The 14,255-nt window shown below is 37.0% G+C and overlaps 1 protein-coding gene across 7 annotated transcripts in view; it reads left to right on the top strand.

Annotated features, from left to right (window-relative positions):
- Positions 1 to 14,255, top strand: part of FANCC (FA complementation group C) — a 182,723-nt gene that overhangs the window by 23,017 nt on the left and 145,451 nt on the right. For 3 of the 7 annotated variants that reach the window (XM_074363063.1, XM_074363061.1, XM_074363065.1), the window contains exon 2: positions 110 to 220. The exons of the other annotated variants lie outside the window; for them this stretch is intronic. The gene's annotated coding sequence lies outside the window, so the exon portion shown is untranslated. The remainder of the gene's footprint in view (positions 1 to 109; positions 221 to 14,255) is intronic. 7 annotated transcript variants of the gene reach the window in all.

Below are 14,255 nucleotides of genomic sequence, written 5' to 3' on the forward strand. Positions count from 1 at the left end.
TATATGACTTCCATGTTGCTTTTTATGATACATTTTGGTTTTGATCTTTTATGTTAGAGGTTTCTTCAGATGTCTAGTAATTAGTCCTTGGTTGTCTGCTTATATTTAGAACAGAACTGAAAAGGTGATTGGAAGCTCCAAAGGCATGGAGACACTTAACTGATATTTAGATTGCTGTTAAGATGAACTGGTTGGGCCAAGTGTTGGGGGAACCTCTCATGTAAGTATCTTTATATCTTTATTCTTAGGCTGATAGAGTTGCTTGTCATTTGTAACATTGTTCTAGGGCCTGAGTGGGATAGAAAACTCTGGGGATGGGATTGGGTTTCAGCATTCATTATTCCAGTCTACACATTTTTATTTAACCCTTAACCACTCCTCTAACTCCCTGCCCTCACCCCCAATTTGTGGAACTGAATACCTGCTCTTACCTGCATCTGTTGACTCCTGGTCCAGAGAGAGAGAGAGTTGATGGTCATCTTAGCCTGACTACTTGTGATAATTGTAGAAAATAGACTGGGTAAAGCCAGGGCTGGGAGAATTATGGGTTGGAGTGGAACCTGGGAAGATTAAAATGTAGGAATATGGGGTTCTTTTTACTAGGGATAGATGTTTGGTGATGTGAATTAAGAAAGTGGGTTAATATGTTTGGGGTCGTCAGGACAACCCCAGGTTTGATGATTCACTAGGAAAACTCACAGAATTCAGCATACAGTTATCCTCATGCTTATGATTTATTACAGGGAGAGAATACAAAGCATAGTCAACCAAGGGAAAAGGTACATCAGATAAAGTCTGGGTGAAACCAGGCTTCTAAGAGTCTTTTCCTTATGGAGTCACACAAGACACGTGTAATTCCTCCAGCAGAACTGTGACAACACATGTGAAATGTTACCCATCAGGGAAGCTCATGAGAGATTCAATACCCAAAGTTTATTTTGGGGTCTGGTCACATAGTCATCCTTTGGCTAGCAGGTACCAGAGTTCCATACCCTCAGAAGGAAAGCAGATGTTCAGCATAAATCACATTGTTTGTACAAACAGTTTGGGCTGAGAAAGTCCCTCTTAGCAGTTAGGGAGGTGGGAACTCTTCCAGTATCCAAGTTCCCAGACCCTAGGCAAGGGCCAGCCTTATAAGCAGTTCTTTCTAAGGAGAGCAGTCTCAGGCCTGCTATGTTAACTCTTTTCTGCACAATCAGTTTAAGAGGTAAGAAGCCATTTTTGAGGGCCAAATCTAAGTTTTAATCTTGGTAAATTTCAAGTTGTGTGATGACAGGGTTAAAATTTTACTCAAGTGTAAACTGGTAGAGTGGTAAGAAAAGGCAGAAAACTAAACCTCTTGAAGATTGTGAATAAAAGGGCGAGAAATATGGTTCATGGAATATTGGAACTCATGATAAAAGAGCTAGTTATGGGAGAATGAAAGGTTCTATAGACTGAATTTTGCCTCTGTCCAGATTCATATGTTGAAGCCCTAACCCCCAGTGTGACTGTATTTGGAGATAGGGCCTTTGGATCCGTAACTAAGGTTAAGTGAGGTAGGGGTAGAGTCCTAACCGGATAGATTTGGCAGCCTTATAAAAAGAGGAAAAGAGACCTCCTTCTCTTGGTGCACACACCAAAGAAGTCAGGTAGCACACAGAGAGATGGCATCTATCTGCAAGCTAGAAAGAGGCTCTCTCCAGGAACCAAAATGTCCAGAGCCTTGATCTTTGGCTTTTTAGTTTCCAAAACAGTGAGGAAATAAATTTGTGTTGTTTAGGCCACGCAGTGTATGGTGTTTTAGTTAAGGCAGCCTGAGCTAAGACAAGTTGAGATCAGATCTCAACTCAGTTGAGATAGTACCTCAGCTTCATCGAGGTAAATTCTGTATGAAGCAACAAAATATTAACATGGTGCTGGCTTTTTGTTTCTTGGGGTTTGTGTGTGTGTGTGTGTGTGTGTGTGTGTGTGTGTGTTTGTTTCTCTTCTTATCTGTTAGCTTTTATACTTAGCTAACTCATCCACATACTACTCTTTTTGAGCTACACAAGTCATTACACCAGTGTTCTAGATCTGTACCATCCAGTAACAGTAAGCAGCCACATTTGATGATGTAAATTAAAATTAAATAAGATTAAAAATTAAGTTCCGCAGTTGTATTAGCCACATTTCATGTGTTCAGTAGCCACCTGTGGGTAGTGGCCGTGGTATTGGATGGCATGATACAGAGAAAGATTTTCCATCATTGCAAAAAGTCTTTCTGAGCAACACTTTATAGATAGTTGCCTCAAACTTCTCGCTGTTTATTTTCTATCTGAGTGGTTCCAGACTTTTCCAGGTTCAAGGCACACTTACGAATACTAAAGTTTTTGGTGGGCGTCCTTAAAGGTTTTAAAACAATAACACTGAAAAGTGAACACCAATTACATTGCAAACTCTGCTGAAGTTCAATATGTCAAGCTGAGTCTGTAACAGTATCTGGGATTTCAAGCTGTTCACTTGGTCATGCTTCTGCAGTGTGTGCCCCTAGAAGAGCTGTTTTCTCCTCCTCCTGGGCTTGCTTATATATTTGTAGGACAGAGAACTTGGATAAGCACACATTTGTTCCCTGACACCTGCTTCCCTGTTTCACTCTGCTGGATGTTTGCTCTGCTCTCTCCCGGAGGTAGTAGGGTCAGATGCTTCAGAAGGAAGCATCAGTAACCAGGCTGCTCTGCTGAGCACTAATTAGTCTGAGGAATGATAGGCTGAGGGTTGGTCAGTAAAAGTGAGAAACAATCTGGCAGTATTCAGAACAGAATGTTTCATGAGATAATAAAAGGTGTAACATTGTTCAGAAGCCTCATAGTCTCCCTGATACCTACCCCACCAGTCTGTGTCATCGTGTGTGGGAGCTATTCTTGAGAATCCTCAAAACAACCCTGTGAGGTAAATATTATTCCACTCCTGAAGCCAAGTGAAGGGAACACTCAGAAATTTCATATAGTTTGCCCTGGGTCACTGAACTAGTGGCAAGAGATGCTGGATTCAGACCTTTCCATTGGTATCCACAGCTTGTGTTTTTTCCACTGTAATGCAACTGGGCTTGGCCTGTGGCCCCTCCTCTCCATGGGGTAGGAACAGCTCTCCCAAAGCTGTGTTCTGTGTGAAAGGGGTTCTTTGTAAATTGGATACACATTTAGTTCAAGGTAAAGACTGAATGACCTGGAAAGGGATATTTTTTCTTTTGTTTTAAGGGATTGTTGTTATTTTAATTACATTGAAAAACACAGGAAAAATTAAATAGAGGTAAAACTCACTCATAATACCATCACTTATTTTGGAATCATATAAAGACTTATCCTGTGCTTATACAGACATGTTCTTACAAAAATGTTATCATGCTCTGATACATATTTGTCTGCACCTTCCTCATTTGACTTCAGAATTTAGGATGAACATCTCCAAGTCAATCAGGATTCTTTGTGCAGTTAACTGCTTTGTTACTTTTAAAATGTGTGTATATGTGTTTTTAATGGTTATTGTTATACCCACTGTAACCACTCCCCTTCATTTTAGCCTTTAGGTCTATTTTTTCTTTGTATGGTGTTACTAAAGTAATTGCAAGAGAGGAACAAAGTCTTAAATTTGGTGGCACTCAGCACCAAATGATTCCAGATGTTTGCTTCCCCCTGCGTGTAGAAGGAGCCCACTCTGATGCTGTGTTTGTTCTTCTCATCCTCCCTTGTCTTTATTTCCCTTCCATTTCATTTAATTTTAACCTCAATACCAGACTTCTTTTGAGCAGTCCTTGGCCGGCTGCTGTGGTATATTTGCCACTGGCTCTCGCTCCAGCCCCCAGTCACTGATGTGTCTCTTGGCAGGGAATGGAAATGATGGTGGTCCTCTCAATTGACTCGGGAGCACCCCAAGTCAGCAGTAATATTTGGCCTAACAAGTACCAGGGTGGGATAACCACAGGTCTCTGGACTGGGATTTTAAAGTTGTTAGTTGTCCTGTGAGCTGTGGTTTAGTGATCAATTTAAGCAAGAGACTAAATTTATTTCCTACAGGCTTCTTTTTCGTGGTTTCTTGTCTGAAATTCTTGCCTTATTATTACCTATCTTATTACTTTTTATTTTTTGGCTTAGAATTTCCTCTTATTCATTTCACTTTGATCATTTTTTTTTCTTATCTTCCTAATTCTGTTTCTTCAGACTTTCCCTTTTCTTAATCGGCCTTATGATAATCAGTTTTCTTTCTGCTTGAATCTAGTCATCTAGTTTTCAATGGATGGGGACAGGAGGGTGAGATAAGGAAGGTGGAGGTAATTATGTCACCTGCTAATTGTTTAATATAGAACCAGATATTAGAGAACCTAATTTCTTTTTGATTCCTTCTGTTTGGGAGATCATAGAATCAACTGGACACTCATATCAAATGGCTTTTGCGTACAAAGCCTTACAGAGAGATGATGAGCCCCCGTGAGTTCACGATGCATTCTGGGAAAAGGTACCTTCCTGTGTAGAAGATGCAAGAAAAATATGCCAGCAGAGGTAATCCAACACGACAGTGAGAAGCTGTAGTATCAGTGACACAAACATTGTAGTGGATGTAAATTGTAAATGGATGATGGGTTGAAAATGGAGAGACTCTCAGAAGGAGCTGAGTTTTGAGTATACAGAGATCTTTTATGTTGGTGATGAACAAGGCTATATTGTTGGTAACCTTTATTTGAAGAAAGGTTAAGTAGGGACTGAGAGATAGAACCTATTCTGGGCCCAGAAAACAGAGTTTTGTTCCTAGAAGACAGTTAAATTTGAATAATAATTTCAGTACTGAATTAGACAGCTTTTTACTAAACTGTGGTCTGAATGTGGTTATTTATTATATCTAATCTTATATCTAGCAAGAAAGTCATTGTTAATGAAGCACTTAAAAGGATATACAGATGAATCAGAATTTCCTAAAATGCACTGTTTATGATCTTTGGGAAAATCCTAGTTGAAACTGGAAAAATTTTAATTTCATTATTGCTCATTGCAAATTATAGGGATTTGATACTGTCCAGTTAAAAATTCAGTAGATTTTAGAAACGAGTTATTAATTGACCTTAGTTATGCACACTTTTGTTGCTTTGCAAGAGGACCCTTAAGGTTCAAATCAAGTTAAAAGTTGGGTAAATGGTGTGTGCCTGTAAGATCAGACTAAATCTATATTTTTTCCTGTCAACACTTGAATAGAAAAAAACTAGTCTAAGTACATGACTGCAGTTTAGAATCTTATTCAAAACCACATATACTACATTATTTTTAAAGCCTGGAACTAAAATGTAGAATCACTGTGTTTTATAGCAGTTGAAACTACATCTGATATTACTTGTATGTCTTTGCTGCCCTGATTTGGCTTTTGGATTGCATTAGTGGTACAAAAATGATTCTTATATTTAAGGAACATACATTGCTTCACTGCACAGATGGTATTAGTTTTGAATCTAGTAAGTAAAAGAGAACTAGAACAACAATGATTTTGCCAGTTTGTTTTTACTGATTATTTGTTTTGGATGACCACAGTTCTTGTGAAGGTGGCAGACTGAACCTGGAAACTAGAGCCAGGAACATAATGGGTGGGCAGTCCTCCTGTTTCCTGCTAAAGGTCTGCGAATTTTCCCCAGGAGAATCAGTGCAAGTTCCCCCTGAATGCAAGACTCTGCTCGCTTAACATGAGTATTGTCATGATTAACTTCCCTCCCCTCCTCATTTTTTAAATTAAATACCCCTCCTCATTTTTTAAATTAAATATCAGTTAAATCCTCCATGGCTCTCACATCCCTATGTCCTTGGCCCAGTCCTTCTTTTTCTTTCATTCTCCCTGGGTTATCTGCTCCATTTCCATGGCTTTAAATACCTTCTATGTGTTGATAGTTCCCACATCTGTATCTTTAGCTCAGATCTGTCTCCTAGGCTACATTCTCATATAGCCCTTTGCTCATTGCACATTTTCATGTGGATGCCTCAAGAATCTTGTGCTCAGCATGCCCTACACTGAACTCATCTTTCTATCCAAGTATGTCCTGACTTTTCTGTTCCCTCTTTTAGTACATGGTGGTACCATGCATGTCATTCCCTAATAATCCTTAATTCTTCTCTATTCCTTTTTGCCATCTTCAGTCAGACACTAAATATCATATACTCTACCTCTTAAGTATCTCTCATATCTAGGCACTCTTCTCCATTCTTCCATACATTTGGATTAGGCCTCAATTACTAAAAAGGTGGTCTTCTATCTTATAGTATGGTCTTCCTGTTTCTCTTCTAGCTGTTTTCTACACTGCTTCTATGTGATCTTTGCAAAATTATATCACTTTTGTGCTAAAAATTCTTCAGTGGCTTCCCATTGCTCTTAGAATAAAGTCCAACTTCCTTACCAGTATTGAAAGCTTCTTCCAGATCCATCCACTGATTGCCTAAACAAGGTGACAACGTTGGTCAAATTTACTTTTTTAGCCTGAAGTCCCCCTATCACTTATCATTCACGATGCTTTCTTTTCTTATGAGAATCCAGGAATTTTATTGTGGTCTGTTGTCCATTTATAAACCCCAGTCAGAGCTGTGTACCCTTCTTCCTAAAGATACATTTTACATATTACAGCAGACAGTTGTAATAGTTGGCAAATTCCTTTGAGAAATCTATCTAGAAGTTAATGCTTGATGTTATTTTAATGTTTCTATTACAAATTATAGAGAAGTTATCTACTCTATTGAGCCCGACTCAAATAAAGTAATGGAGGTGATTAGATGTCACCACAGTCTGTCATTTTTCTCCAGACAAGGTAATAAAGAGTTAACATCAGCTCCCTTTGAGGCAGTTCCCCAAACATGCCAACAGAGTTTGGCTGTAGGATGTGGACATTGTCTCTCTCTAAGAGAGTGGGATTCCTGAAAATCTTAGGAAGAAAGGAAGGAAGGAACAAAGAAAAGAATATCTCCATTGGAAGGATATAAATGGTGAGGTCAAACTACAAAAGCACCAGTAGTGTAGTCCTTTGGCTGGCCTCTCTCTCTAGATGCCCTAAAATGTTTGTTTTTATTGTTTAAAAAAGAACTCAATGTAAATTTTGCCCAGAAAAAGGAGTAATGCCTGATTTTGGCAAGATGCTTAAACAGTTTCCTTATGTCTTGTTAGTCTGTGTTTTGTCTACTGACAAGTCCTCTGGCCTCAGTCTTTTGCACATGCTGTTCCCTCTGCCTGTAACATTCTGCCTGCTGTTCACTTGATAAGCTCCCACATAGTGTTCAGGCCCTTTCTCTGGAAACCTTCCTTGACACCCCAAGTCTGGGTTAAGTGCTCTGCTGAGTCTCCCATACCACACAATACTTCTCACACTTTAGCTTTAATTTAAGTTCAGTGACTATGACTAATTTTGCCACTTGAAATGAAAGGAATTTTAGGAGTTTTTTAAAAAGAGAATCGACTAGAGTCATGAAGCATTTCTCCACTCCTGAAACCAGTAAAGCCATAAGTTGCCTTTGAACCTAATTATAATTTTGAAATATTTCAGATATAACATACCATAAGGTATTCTGTGGATGACAGCTAGCCTGCCCCCGTCCAGTTGTGAATGTCTTGAATGTGAATGCTGGTGTTCATGTTTGATGTTCTTTATTTTGGTATATGCTCTGGCTATAAAACCAGCCCAGTCTTGTCCCAACACATGACCTATGCTTGTTTGGCTAACTCAGTATACCCTACCTGTGTTTTCTCCACTTTCAGCCAAAAAGTTCTCTTTGCCCTCTTTAGCACTTAGCCTCTAAAGCCCCTCCTGTTAGAATGGATATTTACGTTCATTAGCCATGTGTTTCTCCTGTTCCTAGAACTGTTGTTTCTGAGAGCACTTTGCTATGCTCAGAGGAGTTTAATATGCTTGACTTACTGTAATGCACTCAGGATATGTAGTTTCCTAATTTATGCTTTACTGAAACTCTGTTGGAAAGTTTCAATTTAACCTTTGGATAAGGAAAAAATATATTAACAAAGATATATGGATTTGATGTGAAATCGAAAGGAGCAATGAAAAAAGAGTATTTCTTTTCAAATATGTTGTGTTTTTCTTTGTCACATAGTCTTCTTTGACATCAGAACACATGTCATTTGGGGCCTCTATGTCTTTCCTATTTTCTAGACAGTGAGGCCTATTACCTGTTCTGAGAACATGTAAAAGGAAATGTATGTAAAACACAAAGCCACAAACTCCTGCATGAGAGTGCAACTTGCCAGTGGAGTTTGTATCAGGGCATGCTAAGATTGAGTGATGACCTTGAAATGGTCCAGTGGTTTTCAAGTACATGGAGAGAGAAATAAAACATATCAATATGTTATGTATGACTATTAAGATCTGCTGGAGCAAATAGTTATTACGGTAGCTATAGCAGGTTTAATGTTCTGCTGTATATGATCATAGTAAAGACATCATCTTATATAAACAAAACATTATCACTTGGACAATGAAATTGTAAATAAAATGCTACTTTGAAAATTGTTCTTCCTTGCCCAAACATTAGACTTTGTTTTAGGGAAAGCAAGGATGTTTTTAGGTAAAAAAAATGAAATAATTCTATATCCCATTCGTTAATGTTAAATGACCAACATTTTACTTTTATGTCAGATACCCTGTCCTAATACTATCAGGATTATCAGATTATCAGGAACTGGGAACATGAATCTGTATAGCTGAGAAATTAAATTTCAGAGCTCCTGAGAGAAATTGTGAATTGAACTTGGGAAGATAGGGGAACCTTATCAATTGGAGAAACTGATTTTACTACTTTATAGCAATGGTAAAAAAAGAAAAAAAAAAATATATATATTATATCAAATCATTTATCTTGGATATCTATGTTGAATCTTTACATAAGAGAATATAAATATATCTTTATTCAGGGAAAAAGTGTATTGCAGGTATGCAGCTTCTGTCTACAACTGCCTGCCTTTCTGTTATAGACAAAAAAGAAAAATTTCTAGTTTAACTCCTTGAGGGCAATTTGAATAGTTTCCATTTTGGAAATTATGCAATTTCATCTTAAACATTTGGTGGTGAGGTGGTCAGAGGGAAGTGTTCAGTTCATCCAGCATCATCACATTGATCTGACAAAAGGAATTCTTTTAACTGTACGGAAAACATTTTGCTCACATTATCCTTTGGCAGAGGCAGACGTGGACTGCGGTTCCCCCACAAGTTTGGGTGGGTAGAGTTGGGATGTGTAAATAGGAAAAGCAGACAGAGTTGCCTCTGATAGCTGGAAGGACCCACTGAGAATTTTAGAATGAGACTGTTGACTGATGATGTGGGATGAAGTGGGGTTATTAGAGATTTGAGAGAACAATTAAGCAGTTTGAATGTAAGTGAGGAATGCAGATGCTCAGAATAAAATGATAATTCCCCCATAAGAAAATAAACCAAAAGTTTTAGGTTGAGGCCCCTGAAAAATTTTGCTTTTTTGTTACAGGTAAAAACAAACTAAAGTTACTTTTTTTATATTCAACCTTCGTTTCCTTTTGTGACGTGTTATCAATGATTTGTGATATGTGTGAATATGTGATGTGTGTCTCAGTGAATGGCTCTGTCTCACAAGATACATGACCTTAGGCGAGAAATTTAATCTCTCTGCTTCAGTTTCCTCAACTATAACATGGGATTGTGGAAATTGCCTGATTGATTAATTGCCTAATTAATTGGGATTGTGGAAATTAATATGTTTGAAGAGTTTATAGTTGTCCTTGGTGTAGAATAAGCACTGTTTAAGTGTTAGCTACCATAGTGATAATTGTTACTATCATCATCATCATTTTTATACTGATAGATTGAGAAAGTCTCTTGAGAGGGAAGATATTTGCTTCCTCTAATAACCTCAGTATATTTGATGTATTTCTGTAGAAATGAACCACGAGTAACTTGTTCAGTGTTTAAGTGGATTTATAATGATATGTCCATATTACCTTTGAAAAATTAACTTTTGAAAAATATCATGAGTATTTTCTTAGCATTTTTCCTGGTTAAAACATGAGCCAGTAAATGTCACATTAAAAAAATATGGTCATGTGGGGCCATTTAGTGTAGGGGCAAAGAACTATACACACCCCAGTGGTCCGTAAGGACGTTGTTATATATTACAAAGCTATACAGCAGTTCTTAATGGTAGCCAGCCCCCAAGTCATCTGGATTTTAGGAAGTGCTTTTAAAAAGACAAGGGCAGTGTGTATTTGCTTCTGTAAAAGATCTCCAGCATGAATACATATAGCAAGTTTTGGCACTTAAAATTCCTCTGTGACTTTAATAACCTCTTATTAGATTTAGTATATTCTTAGGTGCATTGAAATGAAAAATTCATGTATTTTTTTCACAGCGTTAAAATTAGCAGGAGAGAAACGAAGCTCTTAATCTTTCTTCCAGACTTTCATACTCTTCTTGTCTTTTGTAATATTGTCCATAATGTGTCATAGGGTAATGATGGCTTGAAGCTGTCTTGTCTTTTTTTGTTTGTTTTTGTTTTGTTTTGTTTAACCTGTGCAGTTGATCTGTTTTATTGTGGTGGTGGTAAATTTGTTTGGTTTTGTTTTCTTGGATAATACTGCCATTTAGCCAACAAATTCTCTTACCTGTGAAGAACAAAGTGGAAGATGGATGATAATTAAGATTTTTGTATTTAACTGGTAAAGTTATTAAGTTAGGACTCCTAGAAATAATAGCAAAATAATCTCCCTATTTAGAGATGGCTCAAGAACTGCACAGTAGGTGTTCAGATAAACATGTATTGAATGATAAATAAATGAATCACATATGGATGTGACCGTGATCAGAAGAAAGCAGTACCTCTTCCACTTTTCTTCTCAGGAGCAAGGAAACCTTGCCCTGGAAGCCTCATCCCCCAGATGTCTCCTTGTGCCTCCCTGGCCGGGACACAGTCACTGACAAGGGGAGAGGGATTACCCTGATAATTATCCTGATAGACTTCAATGGAATCGGTGTTTTGGGTAAACCACAAAGGTGACTGCACTGGTTCTAAAATACACGATTATCATAGGAAATTTGGAAAATAATGGAAAGTATAAGAAAATTAAAAACAGTATCACGCAGAGATGACTATTGTTAACATTTCAGTGTTTAGCTTTCCAGTTTTTGGTTGTATATGGATATATTTGTGTGTATAACAGAAAATTGTAAATCATATTCTTCTAAAATGGGACAGGAGTTCACTGATTCCTTCATATGGCTATATTACAAATTATTTAATCTCCCGTTGGAAATGTAGATAGTTAGCAGTTTTTCACCAAGGTAAATATGCAGTGAACATCCTTTTATATCAGCCGGTGTGTACATCTCTGGTTATTTCCTTAGGCGAAGTTTCTAGAAGTGGATTAATGGGTGAAATGGCGTAAACACTTCCAAAGCTTTTAACACACTTTCCCAGTTACCGTCAGAAAACTTGACCAGTTACACTCCCACAAACCTGTATGAGTGGCTATTTAGTTGTGTTCTTGCCAGCACTAGGAATTATTTTTTAATTGCTAATTTTATAGGCAAAAGTGGTATTCTTTTGTTTTACTCTTTTTTTTATTAATAATGTTATTGAATACTTTTTCATTTAGTCAGCAATTATATATCAGTTGAATGAAAGAATAAATGTGTGTAGATCTCACAATAAATATGTAAAGGTCTCAATGTGATCTCCTTTACATGGCGTTATTATTACATGGCATCATTATTTTTACTTTTTTATCATTGTATAAAAAACATAATATTAATGGTAAGTGTAAAACTTCATAGAATTTATGATGTCTATTTTAAGTTTACTTAAAGTATTTAATTTATAATATTGTACTCATTATATTATTAATTTATTTAAAATATTTTACTTATTATATTATTTAATTATTGTATTTTGGTTGGGGGTAGGCAATTAAGTTTATTTATTTTTAGAGGAGGTACTGGGGATTGAACCCAGGACCTAATGCTAAGCATGCACTCTACCACTTGAGCTATACCCGCCCCCCTAACATTGTACTAATTTTAAATTATAGTTTATCAGAGCCAATTCTGTGTTTGTGAGTTATTCCATCATAGACACATCCTTCTTGGAGCTCCTAATTACATATAAACTTCATCTTTGATACTGACTGAGAAGTAATTGGTTTCTTTTCAGATTCCTTTGTGTTATTTAGTAAATATCTATGACTCTTACCCACTCTCCTTTGCTTTGGTAACATAGCATTTTATCTTCACTTTCTCCCAGGTATAAAAACCTTTTTTCTGCTATATAGGAGGAATTTTAAATTATGTTCTTTTTATGTTTTCCCTTTATTTCTTGGCTCAGATTCTTTCTTCTTTTCTTTTTTTATTGTATGAGCGTTATGTTTGTGGAGGAAGAATCTCAGAGTGCAAGCAAATGATATTTTCCTGTGTTACTTATTAACAGTTTACAGTTACTGCTTATTGTTAACATTTGTCTCATTTAGTCTTCTTTTTGGTCCTAGGAGATGGGTATCATTGCCCTTTTCTTTTAGAGAGATGAAAATATTTTGAGCAGCACAGGTAATAGTGGTAGAGCTAGGATTGGAACCTAGTTTGCTAGAGATGTTTGGATTTTGAATTATAAACTGTACTGTGTTTGGTCTTGCACATAAAGAGAGACTGAACTGAAGTTTCCAAGTTATGTTGAGAAATCAGTTTATTTAAATTTGGTTCTTGCTCTCAAGTAGACTCTTCTCCCTATTATTTGCAGCTAGAAAAATAAAAGACCTCAAGTATAATTTAATATAGCCAGTAAGAACCATACCACTTTTATAGTCATTTTTGTTGTAAACTAGTGTTTATACAACCCATGACTTGACAGCTGACCAAACCATCTTGTATTACCACATTTTGAATGTAGCCGAACTGGCTTAGCAATATCTTGAAACCTCTGACTCTAATATTTGTGGTATAGTAAAGTAAACAACTTTGTAGCTTTCAGGTTTGTGTGGTGCAGCCTGTCCAGGGCATTGCTGCTTATTCTCACTGTTGACTCCCTTGCTTTCCTGTGCACTTTTGCTGACAGGCAATTTAGATTCCCCAAGAGAGATTATTTCTACCTAGCAGAAATCATCATCTTTTTATTAGAAATGCAATAACTGACGATAATAGCTAACATTTTTTTGAGTGCTTACAGTGAACCAGGCACAGGCCTAGGTGCTTTCTATGTATTTTAATACATTTTATTACTCACAGTAACCCTCCTAAGTTTTTCCCATTTTACAGATGCAGATACTGAGGCATAGAGAAGTTAAATAATTTCCCAAGGTCACGGGGCATAGTGGGGATTCCAAACCTTGGCAGTCTACCTTCAGAAGCAGCCTTCATAATTACTCTGTTATATTGACATTTATTGGATGTAAAGAGAGAGGGATAGATGACTAATAATTAGCTGTTCATGTTTTTGGAAAAGATTTAACTTTATGTCTAGTGGCAGCTGAAAATAGTTAAGCTATTGCCATTCATTAAATTCTTAGTTCATATAAAATAAGTTGTCTTGTACTTAATATTATGGTGAACACACTGAGTAAAGCATATTCTTATGTGTTTATAAAAATTTAGGTAAGCTTTTTTTTTTTTTCTGTTAACAAAATGATTTCCAAGAAAGATGGTGTTTAAAACAAGCATTTGAAGAATGGGTTTAGAATCAAAGTAACAGTCACAGAATGATCAAGTGATCTTGTTAATGCTCTGTAGTAAATAGTATATAGATCATGCCTTATTGGTCCTGTACTCCATCCTTTATAACTGAATATTCCAGAAATGGCAGGCTAAATATTTTGGAATTGCCTGGTCTGGCTGTGGGCAGAATTTGTCTTTGACATTTCTCATTCACTCGTCATTGGCACCTCGGTCTCTTCTGCCTTTCCCTATTACTAGGTTGGGTGTGGTACCTAATCACCTTCACTCACTGTCAGCAAGTCCCTTCTAAGATATTCATATTAATGTTTAAAAGTATGGTTCATCCTCTCAGGGTATTTGCATTTAATAAAAAATTAAAGACCAGGCTGCAGAATTACTTTTGAGATTTGCCTCACTCCTTCATGAGGCTCAGGAGATTTCTCCTTTTCATGCTCATCTCTCTTCCAGTCATCTGTCTGTTTTGCTGTCAGGTCTAGGCCTCAAGAGGGAGGTGGTAGACAGGGAGAACAATGGATGGAGAAAAGTCTTAAGTGATATGAGAAGGGATAGGAGTGGATCATGAATGGGAAAAGAGAGGGATCCC

This window comes from Camelus bactrianus, chromosome 4 (assembly GCF_048773025.1).
Source record: "Camelus bactrianus isolate YW-2024 breed Bactrian camel chromosome 4, ASM4877302v1, whole genome shotgun sequence".
NCBI classification, from domain to species: Eukaryota; Metazoa; Chordata; class Mammalia; order Artiodactyla; family Camelidae; genus Camelus; species Camelus bactrianus.